The 13,386-nt window shown below is 40.0% G+C and overlaps 1 protein-coding gene across 1 annotated transcript in view; it reads left to right on the top strand.

The window, feature by feature from the left end:
• The window catches only part of GFRA1 (GDNF family receptor alpha 1), a 151,661-nt gene that overhangs the window by 96,436 nt on the left and 41,839 nt on the right, over positions 1–13,386 (top strand). The gene's annotated exons all lie outside the window — the stretch shown is intronic.

Genomic DNA, 13,386 nt, shown 5'->3' with positions numbered 1-13,386 from the left:
ACAATACACAGACTACTCATGGGTTTTTTCTTCATTGGAAAAAAAGGAGTCCACATTTGTGGACTAGATCCCACTCTCTTCGTAGAGCTATTTTAGCCTTGGAATTGTTTTATCTCCCCTCCCCTGACAAGAGTGCTGGGCTGATACAACTGGAGGGTCATTGATTCACTGACCTAATTCCCAGCCTTTTTCCTCTGTGCATTAACCCCGGAGAGGCAGCGCAGAGCGCTGCTTCACAGGACAAACTGGGTCCTTTTGCCTTCATTGAGTTCCCTGCAGGTTGTCACACAACGCTTATTCAGTGGCATACAGGACCTCCTCTGCCCTTAGGAAATGCTTTATTCCTACTTAGCATTGTGTATGTTTATATTAGAACGTTGTTGTGCTAGTCATATTTATGAAGTTATGCCCAAGAATCTTGCTCATTTCTAATGTGTAAATTCCTTGTAGATTATCCAATTCTGTGAATTAGCAAGCAAGGAAATAAACACTGTTGTAAAATGTCAAGGACACTGAAGATATGATATAAATCTTAACAAGTACTTACATATGCCTCGTAAAATATTTACTTTGACGTTTGTTTATGAAATCTCCACTGCTGATCTTAAGCGTTCAGCCATAGCACCTCAGATGTGTCCAAGTGTTGTTCAGAGGTGAGGAGGTGAGCAGCGCCCTACCCTCAATGGCTCAGGGGAAATCTGGAGCCAGTTTCCTGCTGACCCAAATTAGAGCAGATATAAATCAGAGCAGAGTTCTCATTTCAGTCCAGTGAGTTGCATTCTGCATCTTCATAGCTAATGCTATTGCAGTTTATGAAAGCTGGATACATGTAATCTCAGAACCACCTGTTTTCCATTTCCATGTTGTGCCATTAGTCTTTTTGCTTATATATAGTCTTCCGTATACACAGGCCCTGTTAATTAATAGAGTTACAGTATCTTTACTGTGTTTTCTGCCAAACTTCCAGTGTGTTACAGTGCCAATGAAATAGGAGAGAGGATTTTATAGGGAGATTTTTTCCTATTATTCAGGCTGTAGCGTTCAGGAATTACTTAGTTAAATTAATGCCATTACTTCTTTCATGACTGTGTTTTCCTTTGGTCGGCTTTGATCTAATATTGTCTCAGCAGCTAAGTTTTTAATGGTACTTTGTTTAATTTGACTTCACGAGTCTGGTGTTGCACTTTCTCCATTGCAATGCTGCAGAGGAAAGCTTGGTAAAATCTCTGCTCCCGTTGCCCTAAGTTGCAGCCAGCATGGTGGTGAAAATGGATTTCTTTACAAGTTCTTCCTGTGCCTTCTTTTGCTTTAAAATGCCAAAATAAAAAAGTTTGGACTCTTCCAAGGCTCAGTGAGGCTGTGAGGGCGAGGGGCAGCACTGGTACAAGTGCTGCTACAAGGAAACAGGTGGGCAAATGCCTGCGGGGTCTGGGGCAGAGTCAGTGAGTGCAGCACTTAGGTCCTATGCCTGGAGGTAAAGCAAGCTTGATGTGCTGCTGAGCGTCATCTCATGTAGGTTGGAATACCTCCTGGGCTGTCTAAACTGCTAGTATATTTAATACCTTCCCTCTCTACTGTCATGGAGAGGAGGAATCGGCAGCAGAGCTATTTCAGCTTATCCATAATATGGTGAAAGACGTTTTGTCTCTGTGACTTGTGCACTTAGAGGGAGTTCGTGTGATTTGTTCCCCTTGTCCTGCAGGAAAACAGGGACTTGGGCAGGGGAGGAGATCTCCTCCCTGCTATTGAAAGTATTGGCACTGATAAATATCAGTCTACACAGTAATTCCAGATATGTTTAGAATAATTAAAAGCAGTAGTCAGTAGACCTATAATTCTAACTCTGATAACTTCTATTTCATTTTGAAATCAGAAGGAGTATCTAAATGGGAGAATAATTTGACAATATATTCTGCCTACTGTGAAACTGAGTCATTTAGAAACTACTATTTGTGTGCCTATTACATCTATTAAAGCTTCTTCATAATGCTAGTTAAGACAAGGGGGACAAGTTCTGAAGGGTTTCTGAAAGTACACTCACAAATAGTTTAAGAATGCTGCTTACTCAGAAATGCAAGATTTGAATCTGCCCATACTCTGTATAAAATATGCACTGGACCTGTGCAAACAAGTATTTAAACATTCAGTTTTGGATGCTCTTTAAAAGCTTTGTCCTGAATGCATATATCACTGAATCTGTTTTCGAAACAGAGTTAAGAGCAGGGAAGCGATTTGCCCAAACTGCAGGTACCGCTAACTGAGATGGCAGGATGCTTTGTTTATTTTTTTCTTTTTTATTCATTAATCTATCTGTTATATAACATAAACTCACTATTGAGGGAAAAAGAGACCAGAAATGTCAGGAAATGCAAATAAGTTCTGACTTATGTAAACAGTCCTAATTTTTCAGCGTCACCAGAATACTGAATGGTTCACTTTCATTATCATTTTTCTGCTGCCTCTACTTGTATCCCAGTCCATATCCAGCTTTGAAACCGACTGGAGTCTCTCAGGCATGCCTGTCAATGCTCACTGAAAAGAAAAGCAAAAAACCCAAAGTACAAAAAGAAGTCTTTAGAGTTCCTTTTTATTATGAACATAAACAAAACTTCTAAGGAAAGGCAATATACTGTCAAAAACTTTCACCAATGATGTTGTCCTGGAATAGCTCAAACCTTTGAGGAACCTCCTGTTCTGATCACTTCAGGCACCAATTCAACATCAGAAAGTTGACTGGCATGTTTTAAAAATATCATTCTCCTGTAAATGCAGGGCAGTGTGCTTCATTTTTGCCACTATCAAATTTGACAGTATTTCAAATATTATTTTCTTTGCATAATGAAAGTGTGAGTCATTAGTTTGGTCTTTTTAATAATCTGTGTTTTGAATTTGCATACTTCCTCTGTCTCCTGGATATGTTCTGAAGGCACTGGCCAGAATGATAATGATACAGACACATTATTTATTAAAAGAACAATATCAATCCAGTCATGTGCTGCAGAGATCTAAAAAGAAGGGTAGCGTAAAATTGAGGCATTTTTTGTTAATATAAGAATCTAGTAACAGCATGTTTCTTGTCCTCCACAATTACTATATTCAAGATGATTGGTCAAATCATTGAGGCTCATTTTTAAGGTGAAATAGCCAGAAAGTAGTTCTTGACTAATTTAAGATGACAGCTGTTTGGACCTTCCCCCCCCCCCCCAAAAATAAATAATATTCTTAATGTTTTGCCTTTAGTTCTGTAAAAAACACATGTGCTGGCTACAGCTATTTGATACTGAAAAAAAAAGATAAAATGGATGCATAATATATTTAAGTAACTTTTCTTTGCGGGATGTCTGAAGGATAATAATGAAATATCCTATTAGGTTTCATTAGATGGCTCATTTCCCTGAAAAGACAATAAAGATATTTTCGGCACTGTGTATTCAGACAGCTGAATCTTTATTAAATGTGCTTTCATTGGTATGTTCTTACTTTTTGACCAGTTTCTGGTCACCTATCCTATCCAGTCTTAATTTTGTTGCAACCACCCATTCAATTCTGTGTGAAAGAAATCTGCATCTACAGGTATAAGAACACTGTGGGAAGATATGCAAACATTTTCATCAGTGGGTAAAAGAGTTCCTCCACAGTAAAAGCTAGAACAAAAGCTCAGCTGCCTGCTACATTTCCTGAAAATGTAAGAAACTTGCCAAGAAATTAATTTTCTTTCTTTATATTCTGTTGAACATTTTTAATGATAATTTACCATGGAAAGGGAGTCACTGTATCTGTGTTCCTTTTCCATAAGGCATGTGCAAATCTGCAAGTGCTTTGTATCAGTACCTCTTTGTAAAAGTGGCTTCCCTGCGTAAGGCTTCTGGGCTGTTCCTGCAACATGTACCATTACTGACTGCAAACCCTACGCTCTCATGGATGAGATTTGCCAGAGGAGGGGGTGGTTCAACACTGTAGGCAAGTCTGGGATGAGATGTTATAAATGTGCAGTCAGCCTTTTTTGTCCTGCTGTAGGAGAGGGGGAGCCCAGCATCTTGTGTTAGGAGGGAGCCTTCTTTAGTTACAGCATTCACAGGTAGCAGGGAGGAGTGCACTAAAGGGATGTGTGGGGGGAGAGGGAAGAGGGGAAGAAGAAATATGCCTTTTTCCTCAAATTTCCTATTCCTTAGACGTCTCTCTCATTTTTCTCACTTTCTCCCTTACTGTTTTCTCATGCCTCTTCCTCTTGCTTAGTCTCCTTTCATCTCCTCTTTCCAGATCTCCCAGTCATTATCTGACTTTCACCACCTCTCTGACGCGTTTGAATTCTCTCTATTATGGCCACTTACAGCACCTCCTCACCTGCTCCTCTGTGTGTTGTTCTTTTCCTCCCTCAGTATCCTGCCACAGTCCAGTGATCATCTGTAATTCAGCAAATGAGAGGGAAAACAGAGGTGCTCCCTCCCTTTCTGAGCCTTGTAGCTTATATTGGTTACAATTCAGTTGGCCAGCTACTGAGCTTGACTGCTCAGTCTCAGACTGGCTCTAGCTTTATGTGTTAAAAGGACACTTAGTGGATATTTTCATGAAGGACACAGTAGCATTATACAGTTCTGTATAACAGAGCTGGATTTGCATCCCCCCGGGGTATTTATATCAGTTTGGCACTCAAAGCTGTCTGGCAGCTCCTTGAGATGATTGTTTTGCTGTGGGTATGCAAAACCAGAACACCATAGTTTTTGTAATGCTGTTAAGGGCATTAAAACAGGGACATTCTTGATTTCTGGAGACGTGCAGGCTATGCCTATATTGTATGTTTTGAGATTGAGTCAGGGAGTGGGCAAAAAACGTCGTGTGTTGCCTGACTCACCCTGCACTAGATGTAGGGTGTCCGCAGTGTGATAGGGTTAGCCTGAGCTCAGGCTACCTGCAAATCCTCCCTGCTCTCTCTGTGCGTGACATCGGGAAAGCTCCTGTGTCTGCAAAATACCAAGTGGGATAGGAAAAAACATAAAGCTACCTTTTGGCCCATATACTGCAGCATGCCCACAAGCTCACCTCACATTGATAAACATAGCCTGAAATTGAAGAAGAATGATTTTCATATGTGTATGTATATACAAGTGTATGCATATATGTATATATTGCTGGAGGTACCATATTTATTTAAGTGAAACCCCCCCAGGTTTTAATTCATTTTAATGAATTAATAGTGAGGAATGATCACAGTTTAGAAAATTAAAAAAATGGCATCTGGGGGGAGGTGGGAGAGAAGATGGTGTGCTCTGCAGAGGAAACATGATGGTGTAGTGGAGTATGTGTGTGGGGAATTGCTAGCCTGGAAAAAAATATTAATGCAGTCTCTGCAAAATAAGCAAAACCCCTTTCAAGTCAAGGCAAAGTAAAGCCAGAAAATGCTGCAATATTGTATTATTTTCTTCACTTCTAGTCCTTTACATGATTCATTACATTGACGTCTTTCGTTAGCAGAGTAAAATAGACAGAGTATTACTCTCCCCTCCCCTCCCCTCCCCTCCCATAAACAAAGGTCATTTCAAATTTCTTCCTTCTGAATAAAACTCTGAACGAATCAAGCAGTTCCTCCTTAAAACATATCCATAAATCCCTTTGGAATCCAAAAATCAGAACACCCAGCAAAACAAGACTGCTTTGTCCCTGTTAAAGTGTAGATGGATCTCATTCTGTGGTGCCAGGATCTGCTTGGCCAGTCCTCATTTATACTCTCTCTGTTCTGCTTAAGAGGGTCTTGAAGATTAAAAGCTTGCCAGGTGATTGACATTTCTCCAAGAGAAGCAAAGACGTCAGGATGTAGTAATTAGAAAAATGGCTCAGCTTTATTCCTGCACCCAACTTTCACATCACTTTGTGCTTTACCAATGAAGAGAGCCTCACTCACAGGGGGCTTATGCTCCAAGAAGCAGTACCTAGACAGTATCTTTACGCTGAGGTGCCCTGTCAGGCAAGCTTGAAACTCTCCAAGCGGCATCCCTTCAGTCAGCTAGAACCTCTGCTGATTCCTGAAACCCAGTCTCCACGAAAATGGAGTGTAATTCTTTTGTGCCCATTATCTGTAAAACACAAGTTATGCCTCAACATTGTCAGAGCTGTTTGATTCAGACAACTTCTATTTTGCATGGTGTAGCTTTGGCAGTATCCCTGACGTGGCTGAGGTCCTGCTAGTCCTTTCTGCTTACTTTTAAGTTTAAGAACAAACCGTGGCACTGAATAGTCATTATTACCTGTCTACAGGGTTGAAAAAATGAAAGAGGGAATAAAGTATGTGTGTGTGAACATACAGCAATCATAAAATAAACTTCGATACAAATGATTAGAGTTTTATAGGCTGTATTTAGATACCCTGCCTTCCGTGTCAGTCCGGTTTTAGCCAAAACGATTCAGTGGGCTGAAGTACTTACAGCCACCAGTAAACTTTAGCTCTAAGAACTTGGGGGCATTTGTATCATCCAAATGTGGTCCTTCATCTCTGTGTATCATTTTGTCTGAAAAGGCGTGTTTTGTTATTCTAAGTGAGAAAGGAAAACTGCCTGTATAATACAAGAAATAAAAAGACTACAGATTAGAAAGATGAGCCAGGAAGGGGCTTACAGCAGGGCAAATGTGACCCATTTTGTTTTGTTCATTTATCACGGGGGAAAGATTAAACTACATATATTAATGAAGCAGTTTCACCCATGTTTAGTCAAAAATATTGAAATCCAGGAAAGTTAAATTTGGCATTAAACTTTAATAGAGATCTAAATTTGGAGCTGCTCATGTTCTTACGGTTGAGCAAGCACTTAATTGCTTTGCTGGATGGGGTTCCAGTAAGAATACTGCTACCGCTGATTTGTTGAATTGTTAGTTGAGAGATTTTTGTAGAGAGCAGGAGTTTAGCATCCACCAGTTTGCATGAGTAGTTTCCACCCACTAATCTGTTAAATCTGGTGAAGAGAAGATTTTTGATCCCTTTTAATGTACACCCAGTGACATTTGGCTAACTTGCTGTTTCTGGGGCAAAGAAAGGGTGTATCTATCACACAGTAGCATTTTCTTTAATAAATCAAAATGTTTTCTCATCTACCTCAAACCATGTATATGCTACAGGCAAGAAGCTGCTGTATGTTTAATGTGAATAACAGAGCTATTATACCAAGTCCATTCCCACTATGCTTCCTCTGACATCAGTGACTTCAGTGGATTTATTCCAGGGATGAATTTGGCTATTCCTGTTCTGTGTAGGTAAATCTTCAGGCAGTGCTAATTAAAAGAATGTCAACTGATTTTACCATTCCATTATGCTGGACTTTCTAAAGGTTATTTATATCAGTCTACATCAGGCCCCAGTGAGAGAATATTTCTGGTGGCAGTTCATCTATTAAAATAGCTGCAAGAAAATGTAACTGGAACTAAAAATAAAACTTTGTTTCTCAAGAAAGCAAGTGACAGCCACATACATATTTTCAAATTTTAGCATTTTAACGTTTACTGAATAGAAATTGCATTGCTTTCATTATGTTTTAAGCACTACCATGATGTTACTGATGGAGTAACTACTGTTAAGTGGAAGCCAGATGTAAATGTACCAGTAGCCGCAAAGACTTCTCGGCAGAGGTGGTGGTTCTTTCCTATGCTTCGATTATCTGCTGGCTTTAAAACAAGGGACACAGAAAAAGTTTTCTGGTATGTGTTTACTGTTGAATATAGATTTTCTGTGTGAGTTGACTGTGACCCTTGCCTAAGATTATTAATAGATGACCTTACATTCACATGTTTGTGCTTACACTATATTTGTTCAAGCACATTCTATAAACCATTACAGCGAGCTTTCTATTATAAAGCACATATGACTAAGACCTCTGTTAAATTAAAACTTGACCGTATCGTTTGAATGTTCAGTTCACCTTCTTTTGTTCCAATTCAAGCATAAATTAGAGTGGTTGTCCTCTCAGTTACGATGCTCCCTTTTCTAATTAGGCATTGTGAAATGCTGGAGATACATCTCAGTAACTGGCCATCATGCAGCATTGCAAAATATTCTTCAAAACGGACAATGTCTTTCAGAGCAACTTCTGTAAACATCTGGATATATCACAGGCTGTCAACTCTCAGCCTCGGTGGCCGTGTTCAGGTTTTTTGATAGTAGAGACAAAAAAACCCTCTTAAGACAGCCACATCATCCTTAACTGGTAAAAATGGTTTATTTTCCAGTCTTATACTACAAATCAGTGCTTTTTGTACTAGCATTATATATCCATATAGCTTCTAAAAGCAAGTAAAACATATTGAATAAGATCAATGCTATATTGGTTTGCTAGTGCCAGAACTTTTTGACTTGCTGTTTGATGGGGCTTGTTTTGTGCATGGAAAAAAAGGGTTCACATGAAAGAGGCTCTAATCTGCTTTTATCTGCTCTAGTTCTGATTTTATATTTGTTGTCTTACTCCTGAAGTCAGAACAGTTTTTAGAGTAGCTTCAGGATGAGTTTCAGCTATGCTGGCTGCCTACAGACCCTGCACGATTGAGTGCAAGGACATGCTGGGCACCTTTTCTTTCCTTCAGCCAGGACAAAGGGACAAGGAGCTGTTCCCCTCAGGAATGCCACCACACTTACCACAGTGCCACTGAGGGATTTTCCTATGCAAAAAGCATCCCTACAGTAACCTTAGGAAACCTTATGATCCAGTGCATCTGCCAACAGAAACTTTTCCGGTAAAGAGAGAACTTGTATTGGACTTTTTAGATTATTTTCAGTCTCCAAACTCCACAACAGTTTCATGCTTGAGCCAGCAATATTCTATTATAGTTTATTCAAGCGGTTACAGAGAATATTATTGTCATGGACGTCTTTCTCGAGTACTTGGAACCACATCCTTTCAGTGTGCACTCACGATACAGTTGTTAATAAACACCTAAGCATCCAGTGGCACACTCAAGGATCTGCAGTGGCACTAATTTCTTTGGCTTGTTTTTTGAGAGTGACAATGATTTTCTTAGGTTTCCAGCCTGTAATTCAAAGACACTCCTGTCTGCCCAGCTAATGAAGTGAGAACAAGTCTATCTGTAATGCACTAGTTCTTTCCTGAGTAACATGCTATCAAGAGACACTCTGAGGCTTGGACCTCTTTAAACGTGACAGTCATTTATATTTAGAAGCTTCAAATTAAACAGCATAAAGGAAATAAAATGAAAATATACAAATTCACAGTACTCGGAAAGCAGCTAGTGGATTTGTTCATGTTATTGGAGAGCTTTAGTACAAAGACAGATAGACTAAATAGAAATCTTACCAACATCCCCTGATGGAAATCACAGACTGACAGTTCAGCCTATCATTTTGTAGAAGATTCTCAGAGAAGTGTTTTCTTTGCAGCTGAGAAGACAGAAACACGTTATGCATGCTTAAAGTCAATGCAAGGAAACAGAGCCCCGCAAAACATATTTAATATAGGTTTGATTTCCTGTGGAATGCTTTCCAGATGTTCTCTCAAACAGGCCTCTAAAAAATGATGTGAGGTAATTTTTTTGCAAACAGAAAGGGAAAATTCTGTTTTCTGTCACTGCATCTGAGAATCACTGTTCTAATTCTTTATTGCATTACCTTGTGCTCAGGATTTGCACCGTATTTTTCAAAATGGGTTTTATTACACAAAAGGTCAGTAGTATAAAAATATTTATGTTACCCAATTGCAAATAAATCATACTTGTTTAGAATCACATTTGGGCTTAGTAGTTTTCCTTAAACCCAAAGGAGACCTATGCATTAAATTAAAATTACTCTCATGCATGATCTTGAGTCATTTAGAGGATTTAACTAACATTGATAAAATATGAAATTAGTGTTTTGTTAAGTTCTTTTGATTTTCTGTAGCAGACATTGTGTAAAAAGATCTAACAGGTCTCTAGCAGATGACATGAGCAAGGGAAAAGGATAATATTAACAGAAAAGGTATATAACTTTATTTTGCTTTGCATAAAATACAGCAATAGAACATGGGTGTGGGGCATGGTTTTTTTAGAGCACTTGTTACTCAGAAAAATTAGTTTTGTTAATAGAAGAATAGAATACAATGTTTGTTTTGTACTGTTAATTTTAAAATACAGATATGCATAGGTGGAAATATTTTTAATTTTGCATGACTGAATTTCTAATAGTTAGCTCTCCTTTATCTGGGGTACTAGATGTCTAGAAGGTCCCTGGTAAACAAAAAGCCTGGATAACATAAGTACTGGCAGACATGGTGGGGAACACGGTACAGACAGTCAGCTAGCCAGTTTGGGTCGAGTATGGGTGCTCAACTGGAGGAACCAGCTTTGGTGGACTGTCATGTCTGTGCCTGATGCTCTGAGCAAGCATTCGTGATGCTAGAAGGCATCTGAATGAATCTTGTGTGGTCTCTGGTGTTTGTTTCTGTATCCAGTTATTCTACAATCCAAATAGGCTGCCTCTGTATAATTGGGGATTGTCTGTATTTTACTTCCAGATGAACAACACAATTTTTAGAGATAAATCGAATCCAGAATCAAATATTTGCTCAGGCTTAGGCTGCCAGTCATTTAAAATAACAAAACAGAACAAAACCAGATTAAAAAAAAGCTCTCTCAAATAGCTGGTGTTTGGGGTCCAAGATCCTGTAATGGTTTCTGCCAGTGTTGCAAAAGATTTGGATCAGCTCATGTGAGAGAAACTGCTTTCAATATTCAGGTCTTGGGACCCAAATGGTCTGCCATCAGATCTGTACTTTTTTACCCTTCCTTCCCACTTCCCAAAAGGTACAAATGCTGACCTGTGTGTCAGGGCGCAGCATGGGCTAGGGGCTCCCTGGGGTCTGTGGGGACCCCCCTGGGACAGGCAGGGCAGGACCTTGCAGGCAGGGCTTGTCCCACCACCCCAGCCAGGGAGCGGGGCAGCTGTGGGCAGCCCTGGGCATCAGGCACCTCCCTGGGGACGAGCTGGGACATCAGCCCGTGGGTGGACCTGGCTCAGTGGGGCCCGTGGCTGGGCAGGGCAAGGCTGCGAGGGGCTGGAGACCGAGGTCCTACAGCATCACTGGGGCAGGGACCGAGGCCTTGGGGGGCTGGAATGGGGTCCTGGGCCATAGGCTGGGTAGGGAAAGCCCCGGGGGTGGGCAGGGACATTAGGGTCCTCAGGGCCCAGACACTGTCATTGTTAGAGAAGGAGGGTAGCAACCAAAGAAAAACTAACCCTTTTGATGAAAAAAATTGATGGAGTTGCCGTTTAATAAATATATGTAAAAATGACCATTTAAAACAAACTGTCAAAATTTGTAGTTGCTCACAGGTGCTCAGTGGTGTGTGTACATAACTAAGGAGGTATGAGATGTATTAGTATTACACAGCTCTAGTGTCTTTTAATTAAAAAAAAGGGTCAAAGCTATATTACTAGGTGCTGGGAGGGTCATCTCTCTTGTGATGGAGCTGCTCTGAGGCTTTTTTCGGCTCACTGGTTGATAGAGTTTCTTATGTAGCCTTTGCCTCATTTTCTCGCTGCCCACTCACTCTGTGTTTATGAAACAAAGAGAAAATGAAAAGCTCCGCCAACAATGAAGCCATTAGTTTGGCCACATATCAACCCCTCTTGCCACTATTGCATCCTGGCAGAAATAGCACCACCTAAGCTATACGGGAGCTATATGTAGCTACAGATGAAGATACTGCATTTGACCCCACAAAAGAAGAACAAGTATTTTGGCTTGGTTTTTTTCTGTAATGGTGTCATTTATCACTATGACACATATTCATTGACTTAGTCTGAATTTTTTCGGTGTCAGGTTTATACTTCTTTGCTGTTTTGAATATTGATGCAGCACTTCCCTTATGTGACTATACTGTGTCTGCCAAATGGTGTCTAGACACTAGAGCAGCTTTGACTAATCAGTGTAGTCCCCCCAGTCACTCAGCTTTGGCATTTATGTACTCTTTATGTTACTGCTGTCGAGCCATAAATAGGTACCTAAACACAAGCTGCAATGTAAAGAGAGGTGGTAGTGAGCATGTCCAGTCTTCACCCAACATCACTGAGGTGAGCGCAGAGGACAGCAGCCGTCACTCCCTGCATTCACTAACAGGGCAAGTAGTTGTAACCACTCACTTGGACATCACAGCGTACGTGTGTGCAGTCAGCGGGAGATCCGGATTCAATCTCTTTCTTGGTCTGAAGATCACCAATGCAAAGACAAGGCTAGGAGAGAAGATCTCTCTCTCTCTCTCTCAGCTCAGCCCCCGTGTACCAGCAATTCAAGATGCATACAGCCAGAGAGAAAAAAAGAAGAGAAATCAACACCTGCCCACCAAGCAGTAGGGGTACTTCCTGGGGAGGGCTCATGCATCTGGTTCGTAGAGCTGCTTTCCAGTAGGCTATGATTTACACCCGATCCAAACTAAAAATACAGTTTTAGAAATTTTCTGCAACTTCATCATTTATATCATGCTTTTAAATATTGCACGAGTACTGAAGCTGAGCTGATCAACTTTAAAGAGGGAGAACTGATAAATATAATTTCAGAACATCAAAGAACTTTTACAAAACCTTGAGAATAAAAAATAGTGAAAACCTAATCAATGTTGCCTACACAGCAGGCTGTGCTATATAAAATTAAATTGCCTCAAAAATTATATGCAGATTAAACACAATACTGCTATAAACAAAGCTTATTTGTAAGCAAAATTTGAAAGTTTTGATTTATCCTGCTGAGTATTTGAAAAGCCACTATCATAAGGAAAACAAATTAACTTTGTTTTCTCTGTATTTTTAACTGTTACAAATGATTTTACTGGTGCTAATACAAAGCATTAGAGAATAGCAGGTTTGGGATTTTTTTCTCTTCTTCTCAGAAAGACTGTTTGTTGTTTGAGCAGATTTTCTTTGAATTTGCCAATAGGATTATTCTTATTTTTTCAGTGAGGGGTATACAAAATATTTAACGTACGCTTTCCAGAAGATCTGCAGTCTACTTTAAGGAGATTTTCCAGGGCTAAGATAGGACGCATTTAATTTGTGGGGTTTTTGCTGTACAAAGAGAGGATTTTTTTTTTCTTCCAGGGAAGAAGATTTCTGTGTGGTTCTCTTCAGTTCCTTTTTGTTATGCAAGGGAAGGGAAAAAATCATTAATGCTGCTGTGCACAAAGAGGATTTGTGATTCTTCAACAGAAAAAGAAATTAGTAGTTCCTTTTAAATGTGGTCCTGCTACATGTTATGTACAACATAAAACTGCCTGCCTCTCTCCAGCCATCTAGCAAATAGATACATATATGTACATTGCACATGTAAAATCATGCACACTTTAAGGCACACATGTTGCAAGCTTGTTTGTCCTCTAGATTACCAAACTGCTCGGTCGTGGGTTAGACACTTATCCACCAGT

The sequence above is a fragment of the Aptenodytes patagonicus genome, chromosome 5 (genome assembly GCF_965638725.1).
Source record: "Aptenodytes patagonicus chromosome 5, bAptPat1.pri.cur, whole genome shotgun sequence".
Lineage (NCBI taxonomy): Eukaryota > Metazoa > Chordata > Aves > Sphenisciformes > Spheniscidae > Aptenodytes > Aptenodytes patagonicus.
The sequence above is the reverse complement of the archived record's forward strand: the minus strand, read 5'-3'. Positions and strand labels throughout refer to the sequence as shown.